Here is a 21,648-nt window from a genome sequence, read left to right on the forward strand (position 1 = left end):
AAAAGAATGCTTTGAGAAAATCTCACTAGTTAAACTGAGATTACTTATTTCATAGGAGTTACACCACGTGTTAAGCAAAACAGTTTCAGCTGATGGTTAGTGAGAAGGACAAGGATGTGTTGGTTTGATTTTAGGGTATGATAAAATTCCGTTAATCGAGACCCAGGACTAACATAATTATTTGTCATATGAAGCCTAAGTCTGACATTCAGATACTTCCATAGATGGACATCAAATTATCTGTTCTATCCACTATAATCAACAATGGCCTCTTTTTATTCCAGCTAGGAAAATGTATTCACTGTCTCAAGATTATTGCATTTTTAAATACTCTCTGCCTTTCTACAATGCTCTCCTCAGTAATTTGCTTATTTAAATACAATTTTTTTTCAAACCTACAATATCCTGAAAGAAATTTTAAATTAGTCAGTGTTCACTGAGTTTTACCTTTTTATTCAATAACTATTCAATTATTTGTTTCTGTTTATTTTTTTTTTAATTTTTTAATTTTTTATTTTTTTGAGACAGAGTCTCGCTTTGTTGTCCAGGCTAGAGTGAGTGCCGTGGCGTCAGCCTAGCTCACAGCAACCTCAAACTCCTGGGCTCGAGCGATCCTTCTGCCTCAGCCTCCTGAGTAGCTGGGACTACAGGCATGCGCCACCATGCCCGGCTAATTTTTTATATATATATCAGTTGGCCAATTAATTTCTTTCTATTTATAGTAGAGACGGGGTCTTGCTCTTGCTCAGGCTGGTTTTGAACTCCTGACCTTGAGCAATCCGCCCGCCTCGGCCTCCCAAGAGCTAGGATTACAGGCGTGAGCCACCGTGCCCGGCCTGTTTCTGTTTATTGATCAACTATTATGTGCATGTAATTATGTGATAAGTTCATATAACTATGTTAGACATTATAAAGCATATGTAAATAAAAAGGACATGGACTCTGCTAACCAAAATATTCATTCACTTAAATACAATATCATAAAGTGATAATAACTACCAAGGAAAGGTAGATTCATGATAAATGTATAAGAGAAATACAAATTTACTTCTTTTAGATTTCTGAGGAGGTAGATATTTCTGGTGGACTTAAAGGAACAGAGAGGACGTGACAGAAATGATGGTGTTTTATATGGTTCTTAGAAAACAATCTTCAGCCATAAATTTTCTGAACAAATATTGCAAAAATGTGGATATTCATGCCTTTAATTAGTGTGGGCTATTAATATTAATTTCTTTTAATGTCAGTATTTTTCTACTTCAGATCATCTAAAGAGGGATATTCCACATGCTTTTTATCTATATTTCTGAGAATGTAGAGTCCAGTGCTGGTCACAAAATAGAAGATCAAAAAATATTTACTGACTGTTTATCAATGAATCAGATTTAGAAAAATAAATATTTAAAAGAAGAAAGCATAAATGTGCTTAACAATATCATATTGCCTTTTAAAATAGCATTATTCTTTAGTTAAGTGGAGAACTGGGATGTTATGCAGTCTCTTACCCTATGGTAAACTTTATGAATTTAATAATAACTGGATAAAACATGATGTCATTGGAGTGGTGCAGGGTTTAAAACTGGTGACATTGTGAACAAGAAAACATTAGACATTTTGTACAAAATTATAATTTTCTTTCTGATGTAGAATAAAAGAAAAATAACAGGCAATAGTCTCAGCAGTTCTTTGTTTAATGGAGCATACACTACACAGTCTTATTTTATTTACAACTGCTTTTTTTTCCCCTCTCTGGAGTTTCTGTTAGAATGGCAGGGAAACAGAAACAACAATTTAATAACAAGTCTGTGAAAGTCACTGCAAAGGGTAATCAGGAGTTTCCAACTATTGAAATGCAGGTAGAACTCCTTGGGATTGAAATAACATGAAGTCTCAATCCCTTGGGAAAAATTACACCAGGCAGACTGATTGAGTGGAAACCATCCAATAAACTGTTCATGGACTTTACAATCAGCGAACTGAATACAAGAGACTCAATTTCCTGAATTGCATGTCAAGGACTAAATTTACATGACGTATCCACTTGAAGTAAACATAGCTAAGTATGCTAGTACATGAACTCCTTGGAAACAAATGGGGTATCACTAAGCAACTGCCTGACCTCCCAGGCAGAATACTTTATGTTATGGGGAATGAACATTACTGCTTAGAGGAAAAAAATAAAAAAAATGCTGCTTACATAATTATTGTCTTTCATAAGCAGAAATATAATAGTTCCACTATTGCTAACTGTACCAAGGTATATCATAAAGCTTCCTGGAAACATAAATTACAGTAGTCCAGTCATAGTAAAGTGAATCTGATCAACTCTTCCCCAGGAGATAACTAGAAATTCTAAGATATACCCAAATATCAACTTAAAAGCAACAGGGGTACTAATAAATTTGTAACAAATTACCAAGCCTAGTAGATTAATTGTAAAAATGGCCCAGATTCCCTATTCCTCTGTATCTATATGCTTTACAATGTGGATAATTTAAGGGAGATTAAATATGTACAAACAGTGAATTAGTTATCTGTGCATTTTAATTTCAGGTTTTATTGTCTTTTTTCAACTTGAGAATTTCTGATTTTCTATTCAGTTTTCTGCTGACTTTCACAACTTGAAAAAAGACAATAATAACTGAAATTAAAAATTCAATGGATGATTTAAGAGAGATTAGATACAGCCAAAAAGTAAATTAGTAATCTGTGAAATTGCGCTTCTATGAAAATGTAGCAGGCATACTTTTGTCAATTCTTCCTACCACATATGACCAAAAACAGCAGTTATGGATACACATGTGCATCCACATGTGCACACACACACACACGTGTGTGTATATATGTATCTACCAACATAGGCTAATTGAAATAAACAAGAGTTAAGTTCCTAAAGCATATTTCTGGTCAAAAAAAATCACCAAACTTCTAAATAAAGTCCCCAAACACTTTCAATATTAAACATTAAAATAAATGTGAACTCTCTCTATATTTTTAAAGGAATAATAAAAACAAGTAAAGTAGCTATGTACCCAATGTTTGGTAAATCAGTGAATGAAGGCAGTTGTAGTGATGGTGGATTAAAGAAAGGAATAAATGTAAAACAAAAACTATAAAGAGTACCACCTATCACCATGCAATTCAGAAACAAACAAGAACAAATATGGTGGGATTACCGAATGCTTTCAAATTGCACTGTTTGTCATCATGCATTTCTATGATTATTGTATACTTTATGAATTTCTATTTGATAATAGTTTGGACTTATTAGCTTATTTATTTTCCAATCTGCTTATTCCAGTTCAGGATGTGGGTGGCTGGAGCCTATCCCAGCAGCTTGAGGAGCCAGGTCAAAACCAATTCTGGACATGACGCCATTCCATTGCAGGGTGTGCTCTCACACGCATCCATATTTACTCATATTATCACCATTTAGACATGTCAGTTCACCAAATGTGCACATCATTGGGATGTGGAAGGAAACTAGAACACCCATGAAAAACCCATGCAAACATTGGGAGGATGTGCAAACTCCACACAGAAAGAAGTTGATTTTTTTTCATCAAAGTTATAATGAAATGACATAGAACAAATCAGGCTGATGAAAATATTTATCATTTCAAAAAAAGAAAAGCAAAATGAAACACACAGACACAAAAGCAACAGATGAAAATACAATGTTGAAAACTTTCAAAAATTATTTAGAACCATAAATTCACAAACTCAAGATGCCATACAAAATTAAACTAAATAAGAAGTTATTAAAATATAATTACGTCAAAATAAAGTTGTTGACTATCAAAAATAAAGAAAAATATTAAAATCAGCTGGAGAATTAAGTGAAATCCCCCTTAATGTACAAACTATTAGACGGGCACTGCATGACTTCTTATGAAAAGTAATTAGAGCCAGATACAATGAAAAGATGTCTTCTAAAAACTTAAAGCAACAATATCACCGAACTATTGATCTAGATTTCCACAGAAATGGAAAAAAAATAATTTCCAGAGGGAAAAGAAAAATAAAAGCATTTTAGATAAATAAAAACTAAAAAAAGTAATGATCTTTTTTCAGATGTCACAAAAAAAAATACTGAAGGATATCTTCAGGCAAAAGAAAATTACTCTCTATGGAATAGTGAATATGCAGGAGAAAACATCTGAAGGGTAAAAATGAAACTTTATTTTTCTAAGGTTGTTGCTTTTTTTTTTTGTAGAAAGGGTAAATATACATATTGGTGTTAGACTTTGAGAAGTTGAGAATCATTTTGAAATTCCTAGGGGAAACACTAATGATAGTTATAGAATAAAAATCAAGCTAGCAGAGCATAAAATACTGAAGGATAAAAATAACCAAGGAGAAGGCAAGAGGTAAGAGAAGAAAGAACAAAGAGAGGTATCAAAAAGAATAAATTCCTAAAAAACTGATTTATACCAAATATATTGATCTAAGTGAATATGAATGAGAGTCCAATATTAAGTGAAAAATTATTCTACTTTAAAAATATTGCTTTTTACAAGAAGCATGTCTAAAATATGAGGATACAGAATCTTTAAAAATTAAAAAATAAAAACACTATGAAAATATCAATATATAGAAAATTGATGTAGCTATGTTAGTTTTTACAGCCAAATAGGACTTTAAGGCAAAAAGCATTAATAAAGAGAAACATTTTTATAATAATAACGTTTTAATCTACCTGGAAAACATACCAATTATACATTGGCATATGCCTAATATTGATATATAAAATATGTACATAGTGGTATTAATGATTTAATATTACGATTATGATTTACTCAAAATATTGGTAAAATTATTTGATTATGATTGATCTTTTGAATCTGTGTATATGTGTGTGTGTATTATCAGTATACTGAACAACTGCACAATATATATAGTTTTTAGCAAACAGGAAATACATCCAACAATTGACCATAAAATATGAAAACAAACAGAAGTATAATATATAACATTTGTCTCTCATTTTATTTCAATACTCCTTGGCCTTCCCACAGAAGACAAAACGCCAACCTCTTGCTCCGGATACCTATTTCGTGCCCAAGCTCTCAACTTTTAGTAACAGAATGCTGCTTAATGTACAGGTTTTATGCAATTTTTACAATTAAATTATTTTTATACTTTTATTTATAAATACAGTTGGCCCTTTGTGTCTGTGGGTTCCATATCTATTTATTCACCTACCGCAAATCAAAAATGTTCAGGAAAAAAAAATGGATGACTATATATGTATTGAACATGTAGACTTCTTGTCATTATTCCCTAAACAATACAGTCTAACCATTGACCATATCATTTACATTTTACTGGGTATTACAAAAGATCTGGAGAGGATGTGATGATTTAAAAAGTCTACAGGAGGATGTGCACAGTTTATACACAAATGATACACCGTTTTATATAAGGGACATGAGCATTTGTGGATTTTGGTATTCATGGGTGTTCCTGTGACAAATCTCCTATGAATACTGAGGAACAACTGTATATGGTTATTGTATAAAATATGAAAAATAGAAAAAAAAACATTTTAAAATCTCTTGGAAATCCTCAATGAGCCCTCACTTATCCTGACCTTGGACTTGAGAGTCAGACTTGATTTTGAAAGATGCCTCTTACCTTCAGCAGCTGTATCATTTTGTGAAAAGGTACTTAATTTCTCTGAACGTTGATTTCCTCAGATATTAAATAGAGTAATTATATCAGTTCAAACTGCTGGTTATAAATAAATTCTTTTCAATTTCACAAGAATGTATTCAGAGATTAATTATAAGCACCCAAATAGGGCATCTCATAAATACAGATATGGAAACTAGCAGGACCTCAACAAGGAAAAAAACTGAGAGTGGAGGAAACCTGCAAATAGAATAATAAACAGTCAGTAACTCCCAGTTCTATTTTTCTTGGCATATATAGCCTCATTCTTCTTTTCCTAGCTCTCTTAGATCACAGAATAGATAACCTTGAAAAGCACTCTGATTGACCCAAATTAGAGCCAGTGCTCTGCCTAAGTCCAATTCACTGTGAGGAAGGAAACAGGTTTACACTTTACAAAATGTCTGCTTGATTATAGCTACTATGGGGGTAATGAGGCTAGTAAAACATATCTATATAAGCAGAGCATCCAGAACTTTGCAGGGCTGCTCTGATAATTAAATATATTTAAATTTTCTGGTAATCATTGCTAGTCATTATGGTGCTTAACAGAAACATTCAGACTCAACAATTTATTTGATTTTGGTATGCATATGTCAAATCATGTTATGTTTAATCATATATATGTATATCACATATACATGTGTGTATATCAAATATACATATATGTATACATAAGTATATGTGTACATGCATGTATATGTGCACATATACTTGCATACAAATATACACTTTTATATTCATGCATATCACCTAGATGGAATTATGCAATAAATAAAAGCATATAGATTTAAACTATGCATTTTTTAGTAAATATTATACTCCAAACTTCTGTATAGGTTATTAAAACTTCTTATAATGGCTGTTAGGGTATTCTGAATATGCAAGTGCCATAATTATTTTATTTACCTAAACTAACTATCTTCAAAGTGAATTGGAAATTTAGCTTGAACAGATTTTAAAGAATGGCAGTAATATTCTGAAATGGTAATGTAGGTGATTTGTTCCATTTTCATATTAGCAATGCTATCTGATTGATAATATGTTTCTGATGTCGGATAAAATGCACAAAAGATAATTAACAGATATGCATATGAGCATATCCCTCATAAACAGATTATGCTGAATTTCAAATTCCTTTATCACTAATTGTTAGTAACATTAGCAAGTTGCTAATGGCAAGTAATCAGCCTTGTGACATTTGTGTCTTCTAATATTTCTTCTACTGTATTACTATTATCTTTTGAGAAATCTCGATAAAGAGAAAATAAATTAAACAAATTTTCAAGAGGTTTTTTTTTACATTTATTTTCTGGTTCAGTATTAAAGATTTGGAGTGAACTTGGCTCTGGTAACTATATCTTGCTTCTATTCTTTGAGATTAGGAGATGTAACAGCCCTGTTTCAATGGATTTGGTTGTTTATAAAACAGAGGCAGTAAAACTATAATATATCAACATAAATATGCAAAATAGTACATGAGTTACTTTATATCTCAGTTTATTTTGCATTTACATTGCTATTGGTTAATATGCAGAATCTATACAACACTTTCATTCCTCTGTTCTATTAATGCTGGCTATGAACCCAAATGGTGTTCATATAATTGTTTAGGATTCTAATGCTCATGAGCAGATGTTCTAACTTGAAAATATTTAATTCTCAAACATAGAAAACTGAAGAGGTCTGCAAGTTTAACCTCTTCAAATTAGGAATGAAGCTAGACATACTTAACTTCCATTCTCTTTTTCCTTTTTCTTGGGATAATAAATATATTAATAGAAGTAATGTGAGACTAAGATAGGACTCTAGATTGCTTCAATGAAGAAAGTGTTTTTGCTTTTTTTTTTTAATTATGAAATAAAACTTCCTCAAATTTTGAGAAAGACTGGAGGTAACACATTATGTTTTCTTTTGGTGTTCATAAACATAACGAGGGAATACAATTCCTATAGATTGTTTTCTTCATTTACTTTCCCCTAAGACTTCATGAATATCCCTTATGGAAGAGGGGTTTGAGTACCTGCAAAAATATTTATATGTCTGGTTATTGTCTAAATACCAAGATTAATTTGATTATAAGCTTCTTGATGGGAAGAGCTTTGTCTTTATATTTGTGCATATTCTTAGCACAACTTTCACGGCACTTTTTTGGCAATAGTTACTCATTGAGGAGTTACAAGTTAATTTATTTGATTATTTAATGTACTGAAAGGCCATTATCTCTTTTTTCTAAAATCAAGATTCTTTATTAGAAGACAATGTGCTGAAACACAGTCCAAAACCAAATATTCAAAAAAAAATCTAATATGCCTGTTTGGTGATCCAACGCTGTTATTATCCACTATGGCTTCACGAAACCTGGTCAATCAATTACAGCGAATGTCTACTGCAACCAAGTGGACAAAATGATCAGCATGTTTGTTATTAAGCAGCTGAGATTGGTCAATAGACATAGGCCATTCCTCTTGCAAGGCAACATTCGATCACATGTCACACAAACAATGCTGCTCAAACTAAAGAGGCTAGAACTGGTAACTCTCTGTCATCCACTGGATTCACCAGATCTTGCACCAACAAACTACTGCTTCTTCCAGGCTTTGGAACACTTCTTGCAGGGGAAAATATGCAATTCCCAACAAGCTGTGGAAAACACCTTTCGCAATTTCATTGTCACTTGCTCTGCAGGCTTCTTTGCTGCTGGCATAAGCAAGCTAGTGTTAAAATGGCAAAACTATGTTGATAGTTTAGGCACATGCTTTGATTAATTGTACTGCTTCTTATTTGAGATATAATAAACTATACTTTTAATTCAACGAAAAAGACTCTTTATTAGGACAGTGAGAAGTCCATTATAATGTTAAACATAAGATGCATTCTATTTTATAAACATATATAATATTTACTATAAAACATTATAATATAATATTTTAATATGATTATTCTAACATATAAACATGCATTCTATTAATATTATAAGTTTAAATAAAACAGTAATACTGTATGAAAACTTTCTTCAAACAGTATATGATTAATAGCAATAAGTAGTAAAAACCAGAGCTTCTCAACATTATTGTCAAGGCATATTAAGTAGGTGCGTGAGAAAAAGGTGGAACTAAAAGACCCTGGAATTGTGCTTATTCTACAGACAGAACTATGTTACAACTGGTAGCAATATGCTATCACTGATGGGAATGCATTTTACGTGAACATGCTACATGATGGTAGAGGGATATATAAAATAAATCACAATGGATATTTGATTATGAAAGATGAGTTAATCTAAGGTAAAAGAAGAAAATGACACTGCTGTTAGGTTTTATAATCAGTGCAAGGCTAGTCAGATAGGGAAGAAGGATTAATAATTGACTAATTTGCTAGTCAATACATAGAAGTGTGGTGATTAAAGTTCCCACAGACCTCTTCAAAAGAATTAGAGAACTCATGCAAGTAAAAAGTGAGGTAAATTTTGGAAAGTTCTTTGATATTAAACTATTCAGTGCTTGGGATTTCAAACTAAGCAGGTTAATTTTTTCTTCAGAATAAAGAATAAGTCAAGATGTATATTCCTAAATTGAAAATTATAGACATAATATGCATAATCAGAGTTAATAATAATAAAACTATTAAGTCATTAAATATGAAATGTTGAATTTCAAAACAAAGTGTAGTTTATTATATCCCAAACAGGAAGCAGTACAATTAGTCAAAGTATGCTTCTAAAGTATGGATACAATTTTGCCATCTTAATGGTAGCTTGTTTATGGCAGCAGCAAAGAAGTCTACAGAACTAGTGGCAATGAAATTGTGAAAGGTGTTTTCCACAGCTTGTTGAGAATTAAATATTTTTCCTTGCAAGACATGGTCGAAAGCCTGGGAGAAGTGGTAGTCAGTTGGTGCAAGGTCTGGTGAATACAATAGATGACAGAGAGTTTCCAAGTCTCGATGATATAGTTTGAGCAGCATTGTATTTTGCAACATGTGGTCTTTCAAGAGGATTAGTCTGTCTCTATTGACCAGTCTTGGCTTCTTAATCACAAGCATTCTCATCATTTCATCCAATTGGTTGTAGCAGACATCCTCTGTAGTTGATTGACCAAGTTTCATGAAGTGGTAACGGATAATGCCAGTGCTGAACCACCAAACAGACACTATTAGCTTTTTTTGATGAGTATTTGGTTTTGGACTGTGTTTTGACACTTCATTTTTATCCAACCATTATGCTGAATGCTTGTAGTTGTCAAAAAGAATCCATTTTTCGTCACATAACAATACAGTGTAGAAATTGTTCGCCTTTATGTCATGACAGAAAAAAAAGAAAGGCCAGCTTCGAGATGATTTCTCTTCTGATGCTCATTTAATGCATGCTAAACCCATCTATCCAGCTTCTTTACCTTGCCTATTTGTTTCAAATAGTTCAATATTCCTAGAATAGTAATGTCAAACCTTGCTGCTAATTCACGTGTAGGTTGAGATGGATTCACTTCAACTGCAGCTTTCAGCTCATCCTTATCCACTTGGGTCTCAGGTCACCCATGTGGCTCATTTTCAAAATTAAAATCACCAGAATGGAACTTCTCAAACCACTGACTTACTGTGTGTTAATTAACCACATCCTTCCCAAACACTTCATTGATACTTCGAGCTGTCAGCACTGCAGTGGTTCCAGGAAGGACTAATATTGGAAAATAATATGAATTTTTGACTTATCCATGGTTTCACAAAATTTGCTCTAAAATTTTATTGACAGTCTCACCAGCACTGTATGAGTGTTCCTATCTCTCCGCATCCACACCAACATTGGTTGTTTTGGGACCTTTTGATAAAAGCCATTCTCACTGCAGTTAAGTGATGTCTCATTGTGGTATTGATTTGTATTTCCCTGATGATTAGAGATGTTCAGCATTTTTTCATATGTTTGTTGGCCATTAGTCGTTGTTCTTTTGAAAGATAATCACAAGCCAAAACATGCGTTTGCAAGACTGAGCATGTACCTTCACAATAAACATAAAACAAGAAGTGTCACAGTGAAATGTCAGAGATATCGACTGTCAAACTTAGTACTTACAGCAATCAGACTTCTCATTCTTAATAATGTAATACATTAAAGATCTATAATTAATGGCTATGATGCTAATGCTTTTATATTGATAACATAAATTCTTCCCTATCAAATTTAGGACAAACAATCTCCATATCTTTTTCTGAATAACTTTAATGAAAAATATTAAGGTTGGGTTTAGAAATTTTAACAATTATTGAAATACATGGTTTAACAGTTGATATTTCACCTATAATGTTTGACATTTCTAAAAGATTTGGCATATATCTGAGCTTTTGCATTTTGTTTTTATTTAAATGCAAATGTACAATGTTTTATGTTTAAGAACAGAGCAAAATAGATAGCTACTTCAAATGAAAGGAAAATAAAAGGCAGGAAAACTGCTGAAGATTTTGAAGTAAGCCCAGATTGAAAATCAAGTTTTGAGTTAGCCAAATATTTTTAAAATATCCTGAGGTTACTGAGTAGAAATGTAAATTTTGTGAAGCAGATGGATTAATAATGTAACTTGGTAGTGAAACATAGGTTATGTAACTGCAGAACCAAAATTAATTTTCTTTGAAGAAAAATATGGGAGGTACATCTAAATTACTAAAATTCATAACAACGTGATATCAGAAACACTGAAAGTAGAAATATAATTTCAAGCTGTAAAAGTCTTTATTGAGATTCAGTGACTTATGTAACACCCTTTAGTATTTCATGCACTGTCATTGTTCATGTTGTTTCCTTACCTGAAATTTTCTTTTACCTTTCTCTTCTATCAAACACTAACTCATACTTCAAGCACCTTAAAAAAGCTACTTCTGTGGAGCCATTTTTGACCCCACCATAGGACTTAATATCCACTTGATTTTAATAATATTTCCTCACACTTCCATGATAGGATATATTCCCTTCCACCTAATAATAATATTCCCACAGTAATGACTATAGGCTTTTTATGTTCTTTAGTACTCAGTAAATGTTGAGTAAATTAAATGGATCAGTATCACCTATCCAATTAGGCAGTCTGAGAATCTGGGCCATAGACACCCAAACATGGAAAGTGGAAGATTTCCGTATTCTCCTAATATGTATTTAACTACAGCAAGGCATGAGTAGTGTCTCCATGTATAGAAGCAAATTGTGTAAAATCAGAGGTTCTAACAAGGTTACTTCAACTGCCTTACAACACTTTCTGCCTTAAGCTAACCTCAAAGTCCAACTCTAATCAGAAGAGCCCTAGAGTGCATTATTATAGCATAGGAATCCTAGAGAGAAAAAAAATTGAACAAATTGTTCACATATATCTGGAGGTTACATGGGAAAATATCTATAATTAGGACACAAGTAGGTGATGCTTAGCTCAGATAAGCCCAGCCAAAGAGGTCCTAAAAAAGGCACCTGACTCCAAAAGGGATATTCATCAAGTGACTAATGGCTTAACATATTTCATGTGTTTTATTTCTAGCAACAGATCAGCAGAAAAACATACATGAACTTCAGGGGAAAGTTTTTCAGTTAAAAGTATAAAATGTGTTATATTCATAAATATATGTTTGGGGGTATAAATATATTCATGTATATATGAAATATTCTATAAATAAAAATTTATTCAAATATTTTCCTTTAATTTTTTTTTTTTATTTTCCTCCATGTGAGAAACAACTTAATTTCCTAAGATTTCTGGCTCCATCTTTTTTTTGAATGTGCAAGCATATTGCATTTTCTTCATTTCTTTCCTTAACTACCTTCAGGAAGTAAGGAATTACTGATTACTAATTCATGTTAGTATAATTATTTTCCCTAAAAAACTTATTTCCCTAGGCTATTCATTTTTATAAATATTTTAATGTTTTTATTCTTTAAAGATGATACATGGTTGGTTTGGAAGGAGGTAACTCACTGAGTTTGCCTTGCCAGTAGTTTTGCTATAACATCTGTTGGGTTCCATCCCTAGGTGCTTCTTTTTATAGCTCATCCTGAGAAATCCTGTCCTCTCCATATCAATTCCTGCACTTGCTGTACTGTCTCAGTGTACGGTGTGAATTAGCGGTCAAGCCAATTCAGTGTCCCTGTTGCTCATCATTAGACTTTGTAACCTCGGTGGCTGGGAATTAGTTTATGCCTGTACCCAAAGCCTCTGGGGATTTGGAAGAGGAAGGAGGAGAATACAAAAAAAAGTGATGCCTCTCTATGTTAGTTTCTATAGTAACAGAGGAATTGTTCTTGCTAAGTTATGACTTGGCCCAAGCTGTTTCTTGAAATTGTGTGTGTGTGTTTTTTTTTTCCTAGAGAAAAGTAAAGCAAGCTTTGTTACATGGAGCCGTATGCACCTGATTACCTCATTATCAACAGAGAACTCTGCCATGTGACAAGACCTGTATTGAACTGGTGATTCATTTATGGATGACAAGGCAAAATTCATCTGGCAAACATCATTGTATGCTCCAGTGTATTGCCTCTGAAAAAAATAATTGTTCAAGTTGGCATATATTATTAATAATCACACAGAGACCTGATATTAATTAAAATTAGATCTCAGAAGGTAAACAACCCTGTTTTCCTACTACATGGAATTTTCATAATACAGGGTGAATTTGAAATTCTGGGAATACGTGGTTCTTTTCTAAAATCATTTTAATAACACTTTAACTAAATTATATTGCAATTATATTAAGGGCAAGGATCTATTCATTTAGGATAAATTTCTGTTCCTGTACCCAATGTGAGTTAAAAATGTAGTGTTCTGTCTATACAATATACATAGTTTTGCATTGGGGATCTACAACTTGGGCTGCAAAAGCAGTCTGTTCAAGAACTATTTCATACCAGGAAGAAAGACAAAAGTATATGGGTGAGATGACACCAGAAATATCTAGTATTGCTCCTAGAAGGTGATAAAGAGGGGTAGCAGAGGGAAAGTAGAGAGATTTATAGTGTCCTCCTCTGAAATGTGGAAGAACAAGGAGCAGGGACTAAAGATCAAGAAAGTCCATGTTAGAAAATCTTTGTCAAAAACTCTAAATCTGTGTTGAGATCTAGCTGGGACTTTGCCTAACTCCTACATTATGGGAGGAGGTGTCATGAGAAACTGCATTTCTTAAGATTTTGTATAATTTATGATCATTCAAGGTATTAAAAGAGTTCTAAGATGGAGCTGGATTATGTAGTGCTAAAAGTCAAGTTCTAGAAAAAGTAAATGGCTCTACGTCTAAGTGAAATAAATTTGTTGCAATTTTAAAATGCTTTGTTATGGGTACATTTGAGGTTTTTAAAAAGGTATACATTGTGAATTAATCAAATCAAGGTAACTGAGGTGTCCATCACCTCCCACCTTTTAAGAAATGTGGTAGGTAGAGTGCTTTTGTTCTTGATTCATACATTACCCTTATTTACCAGCATTGTCTTCTCAAGCAAGATGACAGCATAATCTAACTGAAATGGCTATTGTAATAAATAAAGCATATACTTCTTTAAGTAGCATATAATTAGACTTCAATCAAAAGTACTGCCCTTTCTCTTAGGGAAAAATAAACTCTACCAAGAATAGATGAATGAGTCAGAATAGTACAGGATTATTCTAAGATAGCAAACCTCCCCAAAATCTCATTGGTTTATCATCCTCCCAAAATTTTCTTGTGCATACAAAATCCCTCATACATTTGCTAACTCACCAGGGTAATTGTCCTGTGGTGACTTAGGAATCTAGGTTTTCTTTATCTTGTTGTTCCTCCAACTTTGCAATAGGCCTCCTCAACCAGAGGTGAAGACAGTGTATGGTATACTTATATCTGCTGTTTAATGCTTAAGCAGAGATGTGACACTTCTGCTAATAATCTACTTAAGGGGACTGATCACATTGCTCTGTGTTACTTGAGGGAGGCAGAGAAATGAAAGATAGCACCTGGAATATTTTGTGGCAATTAATAGCTTGGTAAAAATATCTAAGATAATTCTAAGAAATTATGTAAGATTACATGCCTTACTAGATATTGAGTCTTACCTAGCTATAGTGCTATCACAAATCAGCAACAACGAAATATAATTGAGAACCTGAAAATAGTCCCCAAGACATAAGGAAAATTAACATGTGAAAGAAAAGGCCTTCAAATCGAATTTTTTCAATAAATGGTGTCGGATAAATGGAACGTTCATACTGAAAAAACAAAAAAATCAACAAAAGATTATAGTCCCTACCTCACACAACAAAGTCAATTTCAGGTACATTCAGGATCTACTATGTATAGGTAAATAATAACTCTTTTTTAAACAGACATAGGAGAATCTCCTCAAGAAATTGCAGTAGGCAAAGTTTTCTCAAAAGGAACAAGAACATTTCCAAATATTTAAGAAAAAAATTGCTAAATTGGACCATGTTGAAGTGAACAATTTCTGTTCTGTTTTTATGATTTTTTTATTTCTTCTTTTTTATTTCAGAATGTTATGGGGGTACAAATGTTTGTTTACATGGATTGCTTTTTGTATTATTGGTTGAGTCAGAGTTATAAGTGTGCCCACCACCCAGAAAGCATACATTTTGGCCATTAGGTATGATTTCACCCATCCCATCCTTCACCCTCCCACCTGCATGATTTCCATTGAGTTTTACTTCCGTATGTGCACATGAGTGATGACAGGTTAGTTCCAATTTAATAGTAAGTATATGTGGTGTCTATTCTTCCATTCTTGCAATACTTTGCTTAGCAGGATGGTCTCCAGTTCCATCCAGATTGTTGCAAAATGTATTAATTCTTTTCTTTTTATTCTGGCTGAATAGCACTCTATGGTATACATATACCACATTTTATTAATCCATTCATGAATTGATGGGCACTGGGTTGATTCCACATCTTTGCAATTGTGAATTTGTGCTGCTAGAAACATTCTAGTGCAAATGTCTTTTTGAAAAAAGGACTTTTTCTTTTCCTTTGGGTAAATAGCCAGTAGTGGGATTGTTGGATCACATGGTAGGACTACTTTTAGTTCTTTGAGGAATCTCCACACTATTTTCCATGGAGACTGCACTAATTTGCAATCCCACGAACAGTGTATAATAGTAAGTTAAATTATCGCTTTTTGCTAATGATATGATCTTATGTCTAGAAAACCCCAAAGATTCTGCCAAGACACTCCTGGATTTGATAAATAAATTCAGCAGAGCTTCAGGTTCCAAAATCAATGTACACAAATCAGTGGCATCCTATACACCAACAAGAGTCAAGCTGAGAGTCAAATCAAAGACTCAATACCTTTCACAGTAGCTACAAAGAAAATAAAAAAAAACCAGGAATATATTTAACCAAGGAAGTGAAAGATCTCTACAAAGAAACTAAGAGTCAGTGATGAATGAAATTGCAGATTATGTAAACAAACAGAAAAAATATCATACTTATGAATCAGCAGAATCAACATCATTAAAATGTCCATACCACCCAAAGTTATTTACAAATTAAATGCAATCCCCATCAAAATACCAATGTCATATTTCACAGATCTAGAAAAAATAATTCTATGCTTCCTTTGGAAGCAGAAAAGAGCCCAAATAGCCAAAGCAAACTTAAGCAAAAGGAACGAATCTGGAGGCATTACTATACCAAGTTTAAGCTATACTGTAAGGCTGTAGTAACCAAAACAGCATACTACTGGCACAAAAATAGAGACATAGACCAATGGAACAGAACAGAGAACCCAGATATAAAACCATCCACATATTATCATCTGTTCTTTGATAAAGTAGTCACTTATAAGGAAAGAATCAACAGAGCAAATAGATGACATACAGAATGGGAGAAAATATTCACTTGCTATATATCCTGTAAAAGGCTAATAACAAGAATCTACAACGAACTCAAGCAAATCAGCAAGAAAAAAATCAAATAACTCCATTAAAAATTGGGCAAAAGTCATGAACAGAAGCTTTTTAAATGAAGATAGACTAATGGCTAATATCATATGAAAAAATGCTCAATATCATTAATCATCAGAGAAATGAAAATCACAACCAGAATGAGATATCTCCTAACCCCAGTGAGAATGGCTTTTATCAAAAAGTCCCAAAACAATAGATGCTGGCATGGATGTAGAGAGAAAGGAACAGTTGCTGTTCTTTTAAAAAGATGTCATTCAGGCCTTTATCAAAAAGTCTCCAAATAACAAATGCTGGCATGGATGTGGAGAGAGAGGAACACTCCTACACTGCTGGTGGGACTGCAAACTAGTTCAACCTCTGTGGAAAGCAATATGGAGATACCTTAAAGCAATACAAGTGAATCTACCATTTGATCCAGCAATCCCATTGCTGGGCATCTACCCAAATGATCCAATGACACTCTACAAAAAAGACACCTGCACTCGAATGTTCATAGCAGCACAATTTATAATTGCAAGGCTGTGGAAACAGCCCAAGTGCCCATCAATCCAAGAATGGATTAATAAAATGTGGTATATGTATACCATGGAGTACTATTCAGCTCTAAGAAACAATGGTGATATAGCACATCTTATATTTTCCTGGTTAGAGCTGGAACCCATATTACTAAGTGAAGTATCCCAAGAATGGAAAAACAAGCACCAGATATACTCTCCAGCAAACTGGTATTAACTGAGTAGCACCTAAGTGGACACATAGGTACTACAGTAATAGGGTATTGGGGAGGGGGGGTGGGGGGGCGGGTATATACATACATAACGAGTGATAGGCGCACCATCTGAGGGATGGTCACGCTGGAGACTCAGACTTGTGGGGGGAGGGGGGGAAGGGCATTTATTGAAACTCTAAAATCTGTACCCCCATAATATGCCGAAATAAAAAAAAAAAAGGAAAAAAAAAGATGTCATTCAGAGAGTGAAATGGCAAACCACAGTAGAGGAAAAATATGTTGCAATAAATGCATCAGGAAAGCATTCATGTCTGTTATACATTTCTACAAAAGAGAGGGAAAAAAAAAAAAAAGCAACCCAATAGGGAAGCAGAGCACACACTTGAATAGGTACTTCACACACTTGAATAGGAAGATAATCCAGTGGCCAGCAAACATATTTAAATATGTTCAATTTTTTAAAAATTATTAAAAAAGTGAAAACTAGAATCACAATGTGATGCCACTACACTACAAACCCAGCAGAATGGGTAAAATGAGAAAGACATACCACTTGATCTGCAAACAGATGAAGATCAGTGGTGACAATCATGCTTTGTTAGTGGAAATGTAGATTAATAAAATTCATTTTAGAGAATACCAATATCATCTAAAACTGAACATGTTCAGAACTTCTGAAATAGGATTCTCCATAATATAAAGCCTATAGAAATGTGTTCACATGTACACAAAAATACATACACAATTATGTACAAACCAGAACTACTCATAAAAGCCACAAAACTAGAAATCAACCAAATGCCTGTTATATGCAGCATAGATCAGAAGTCAGTAAATCTTTCATGTAGGAGGCCAGATAGTAAATAATTTAAGCTTTGCTGGCCGTAAGTTCTTTCTCACAACTACTCAATTCTACCATTGTGGTGTGAAAGCAACTATAGAAAATATGTAAATAAATTGGCAGAGCTGTGTTTCAATAAAACTTTATTGACAAAAACAGGTGGGTGATCAGATTTGGCCTATGAGTCACAGTTGCCCTATCTGTGCCATATATAAATTGTGGCCTATTTAAAAAATGGAATATTGGAGATTAATGATAATGAACAGGGTACCACTACATGCATCAAATCTCATATATTTTTAAATGAAAGAAACCAAGCACATAAATGCACACATTGTAGAATTCCTCTTATTAAATGGACTCTGTGGTGTTATAAGTCAGAATAGTAGTTACCCTTGTTGCGTATATGTGTGTTTTGGAGGTGGGATGGCTGAGGCCTTGTAGTGACCACAGGAAGGACTAAACACAGGAGATTGGAGGGGCCTCTGGAGCTAATGATGTTCTGTTTGAACTGGCTTCTGGTTAGATATGCCATTCACTTTGTGAAAAGTCATCAAGCTCTTCATTAAACATTTATGATCAGTATATGTGGCTGTTTATATTTATATGTCAATAAAATATTAATGTAAAGATTCCATGGGGGAAGGATCATCCTAGGAAAATTGACTATTTATATCCTCTTAATCTAGCACTAGTAGGTATTCATGAGTCTCATATGCTAATTTAAATCTGACTTGACCATGCTAGAGTAATGACAGGAAATTAAACTTCACATAAAAGAAGACCATGAAACTAATTCCTATCAAAAATTAAAGGATAATATTCAATCACTTGAGAATATACAAAGGCAGATGCATTATTTTTCTAAATAATATATCTGAATATATAATAAGATAGTATTAAATTAGAAAATAAAGATATAGATCCTAATTTACACTCATATAAGCAATGAAAATTGTGAGGTTCTGGATTTCTTAGAATTAAAATAAAATCTTCTTATTGAAATTTTTCTTTTAAAATATTATCTGAAGTGAAAAGTTACAAATGGAAAAAATTTGGAGCTTCTATAACTTCATGGATGAGAACAAGAATTTTACTTTAGCATAAAGATATATTAAATATATATTGCTAAAAGAATATGGAACCCCTAATAATATTTAGAAGTTTTAAAATATAATGTAAATATTTAAGAAGGTTAGTTATAAAAAGGAAATTAGATTTTAAAATTTAAAAACAAATTATGATCACTAAATCATATAACAAACTATAAATTACATCTAAAAAAATCTTCTAAGAATATAGTCCAGAAGTAAACAATGGTTATTTCAATTGAAATCATTCATCTTTCCTTGTATGCTTTGGCATTTTTCCAGTCTTTTATAATAATGACGTATTATCTTCACTATATAAAAATGAAAAGTTGACTATTGTATTCCCTGATATCCTTCATTTTACTCTTTCATCTATATTTACAATGTGAATATTTTTATCACAGCTACATTATGTAGGAGAGTTCAATCTAGTAAATGTTTATTATTAATATACACTTCTGTGTTAGTGCAACAATAAATACAAGGGTACCTAATACAATTATTCATACACGAGTACTTCATTTAGCAGTCCAAATTGTTAAAAATTAAATGGAAGGCTTAGAGAAAATATTAGAAACTTATTTTAGTTATTATTAAAATATAAGTTCAAATATAGGCTATTTTTCTTTCATATAAATCTTAAATTATAGTTTAATCATAAAATAATTATAAGTAAATCTTTTCAATCTATTTTTGTGTGATTATGTAAACTTTGACATATATTACCAGTGATAGTTAACATTAGGTGGCACTGTTTTCCTTTTGGAAAACAAAAAAACAAAGCAAAAGTTAAAAAAGAAAAAAATCCCTGCATTTGTGTCCCGTTATTCCGTAATAGAATCCAAAGCATTTACAAGAAGGTAATTTAATTAAAATGCACCAAATATTTTAGAAATGTATTATCCAAATAAAATTTTACACACTAAGTATTCTATTTGCAGTTATGCAATAAGTTATGCAAAGAGAAATACATTCTAAAGGTTATGGATGAAGCATTCAACAAGTCTACTTTAAATTATGTTTCTATGTGCTCATTCTGGATTCATAGTTTGCAAGACTTTATTTTGCAACCTGTAGTCTTTCTAGTGAGAGTGGTGGTGGTAGTGGTGGTGCTTTACTTCTCAATGGAGATATGAAATTTAACTAAGTTACAATGATGTTGCTTATATTTATAGCTACTTTAGTCATTATTATGTTTGTCTCAGCATCTAAAATCAAAAAATTTGTGTCCACTTGCTTACTGTTGCTCTTTCAAAGTCTTTATTATGCCTTTTCAAATTTAATTTACAAACTATACATGTTATGAATGCAATCTAAACAATTAACATTTTGATATGCACAGTTATTTTGTTGTTGTTGTTGTTGAGTATTTTATTTTATTTTATTTTATTTTATTTTATTTTTATTTTGGCATATTATGGGGGTACAGATTTTAAGGTTTCAATAAATGCCCATTTCCCCCCTCCCCCCACAAGTCTGAGTCTCCATCATGACCATCCCTTAGATGGTGCACATCTCACTCATTATGTATGTATATACCCGCCCCCCTCCCCCTCCCACCTGCCCAATATCCTATTACTGTAGTACCTATGTGACCACTTAGGTGCTGTTCAGTTGATACCAATTTGCTGGTGAGTATATGTGTGCACAATTACTTTTTAAAAAATCTTAAATGGGCCAGACACGGTGGTTCATGTCTGTAATCCTAGTGCTTTGAGATGCTGAAGTGGGAGGATCACAGCCTGGGCAACATAGTGAGATCCTATCTTTACCAAATAAAAAGCAAAAGAATAAATTATTTGGGTATGGTGGTAGGTACCTGTAGTCCCAGCTACATGGGCTGAGACAGGAGGACCTTGAGCACAAGAAGTCGAGTTTACAATCCCACTACTACACTCCAGCCTGGGCGACAAGGACCCTGTCTCTAAAAAAATAAAACAAAATAAAATCTTTAATGTATGTTAGCAGCAAATGATGGGAACACACACATATATATACACACACACACACATACACATACACAAAGACATCATTAACAAGTTAACCACACATTGAAAGACAAAGCTTCTTTTTTTTACTGCTGTTTCAATGTTTATCATCTCCTACAAATACTACTAATATTATGGTCAGTATTTAAATGATCTTCGTTCTTTTTCTATTTAAACCAGCCTAATGCTGTTTCTTTCAAAACATGAATCTTTCAAGGCTTCTCTACTCTAATACTATGATATATTTCATTAATTCTTTTGTAACTTGACCCCACCGATCACTAACCTTGTTTCCAAGTGCATTCCATCATTTTCTATGTAACATCATCATATTCACAGTTTCTGAATATGCTTCCATATCCTGTCCATTTCTACCTTTGCATAGCCTGAGCATCCTCTATTTCAAGTA

This window comes from Microcebus murinus, chromosome 14, assembly GCF_040939455.1.
Source record: "Microcebus murinus isolate Inina chromosome 14, M.murinus_Inina_mat1.0, whole genome shotgun sequence".
Classification (NCBI taxonomy): domain Eukaryota; kingdom Metazoa; phylum Chordata; class Mammalia; order Primates; family Cheirogaleidae; genus Microcebus; species Microcebus murinus.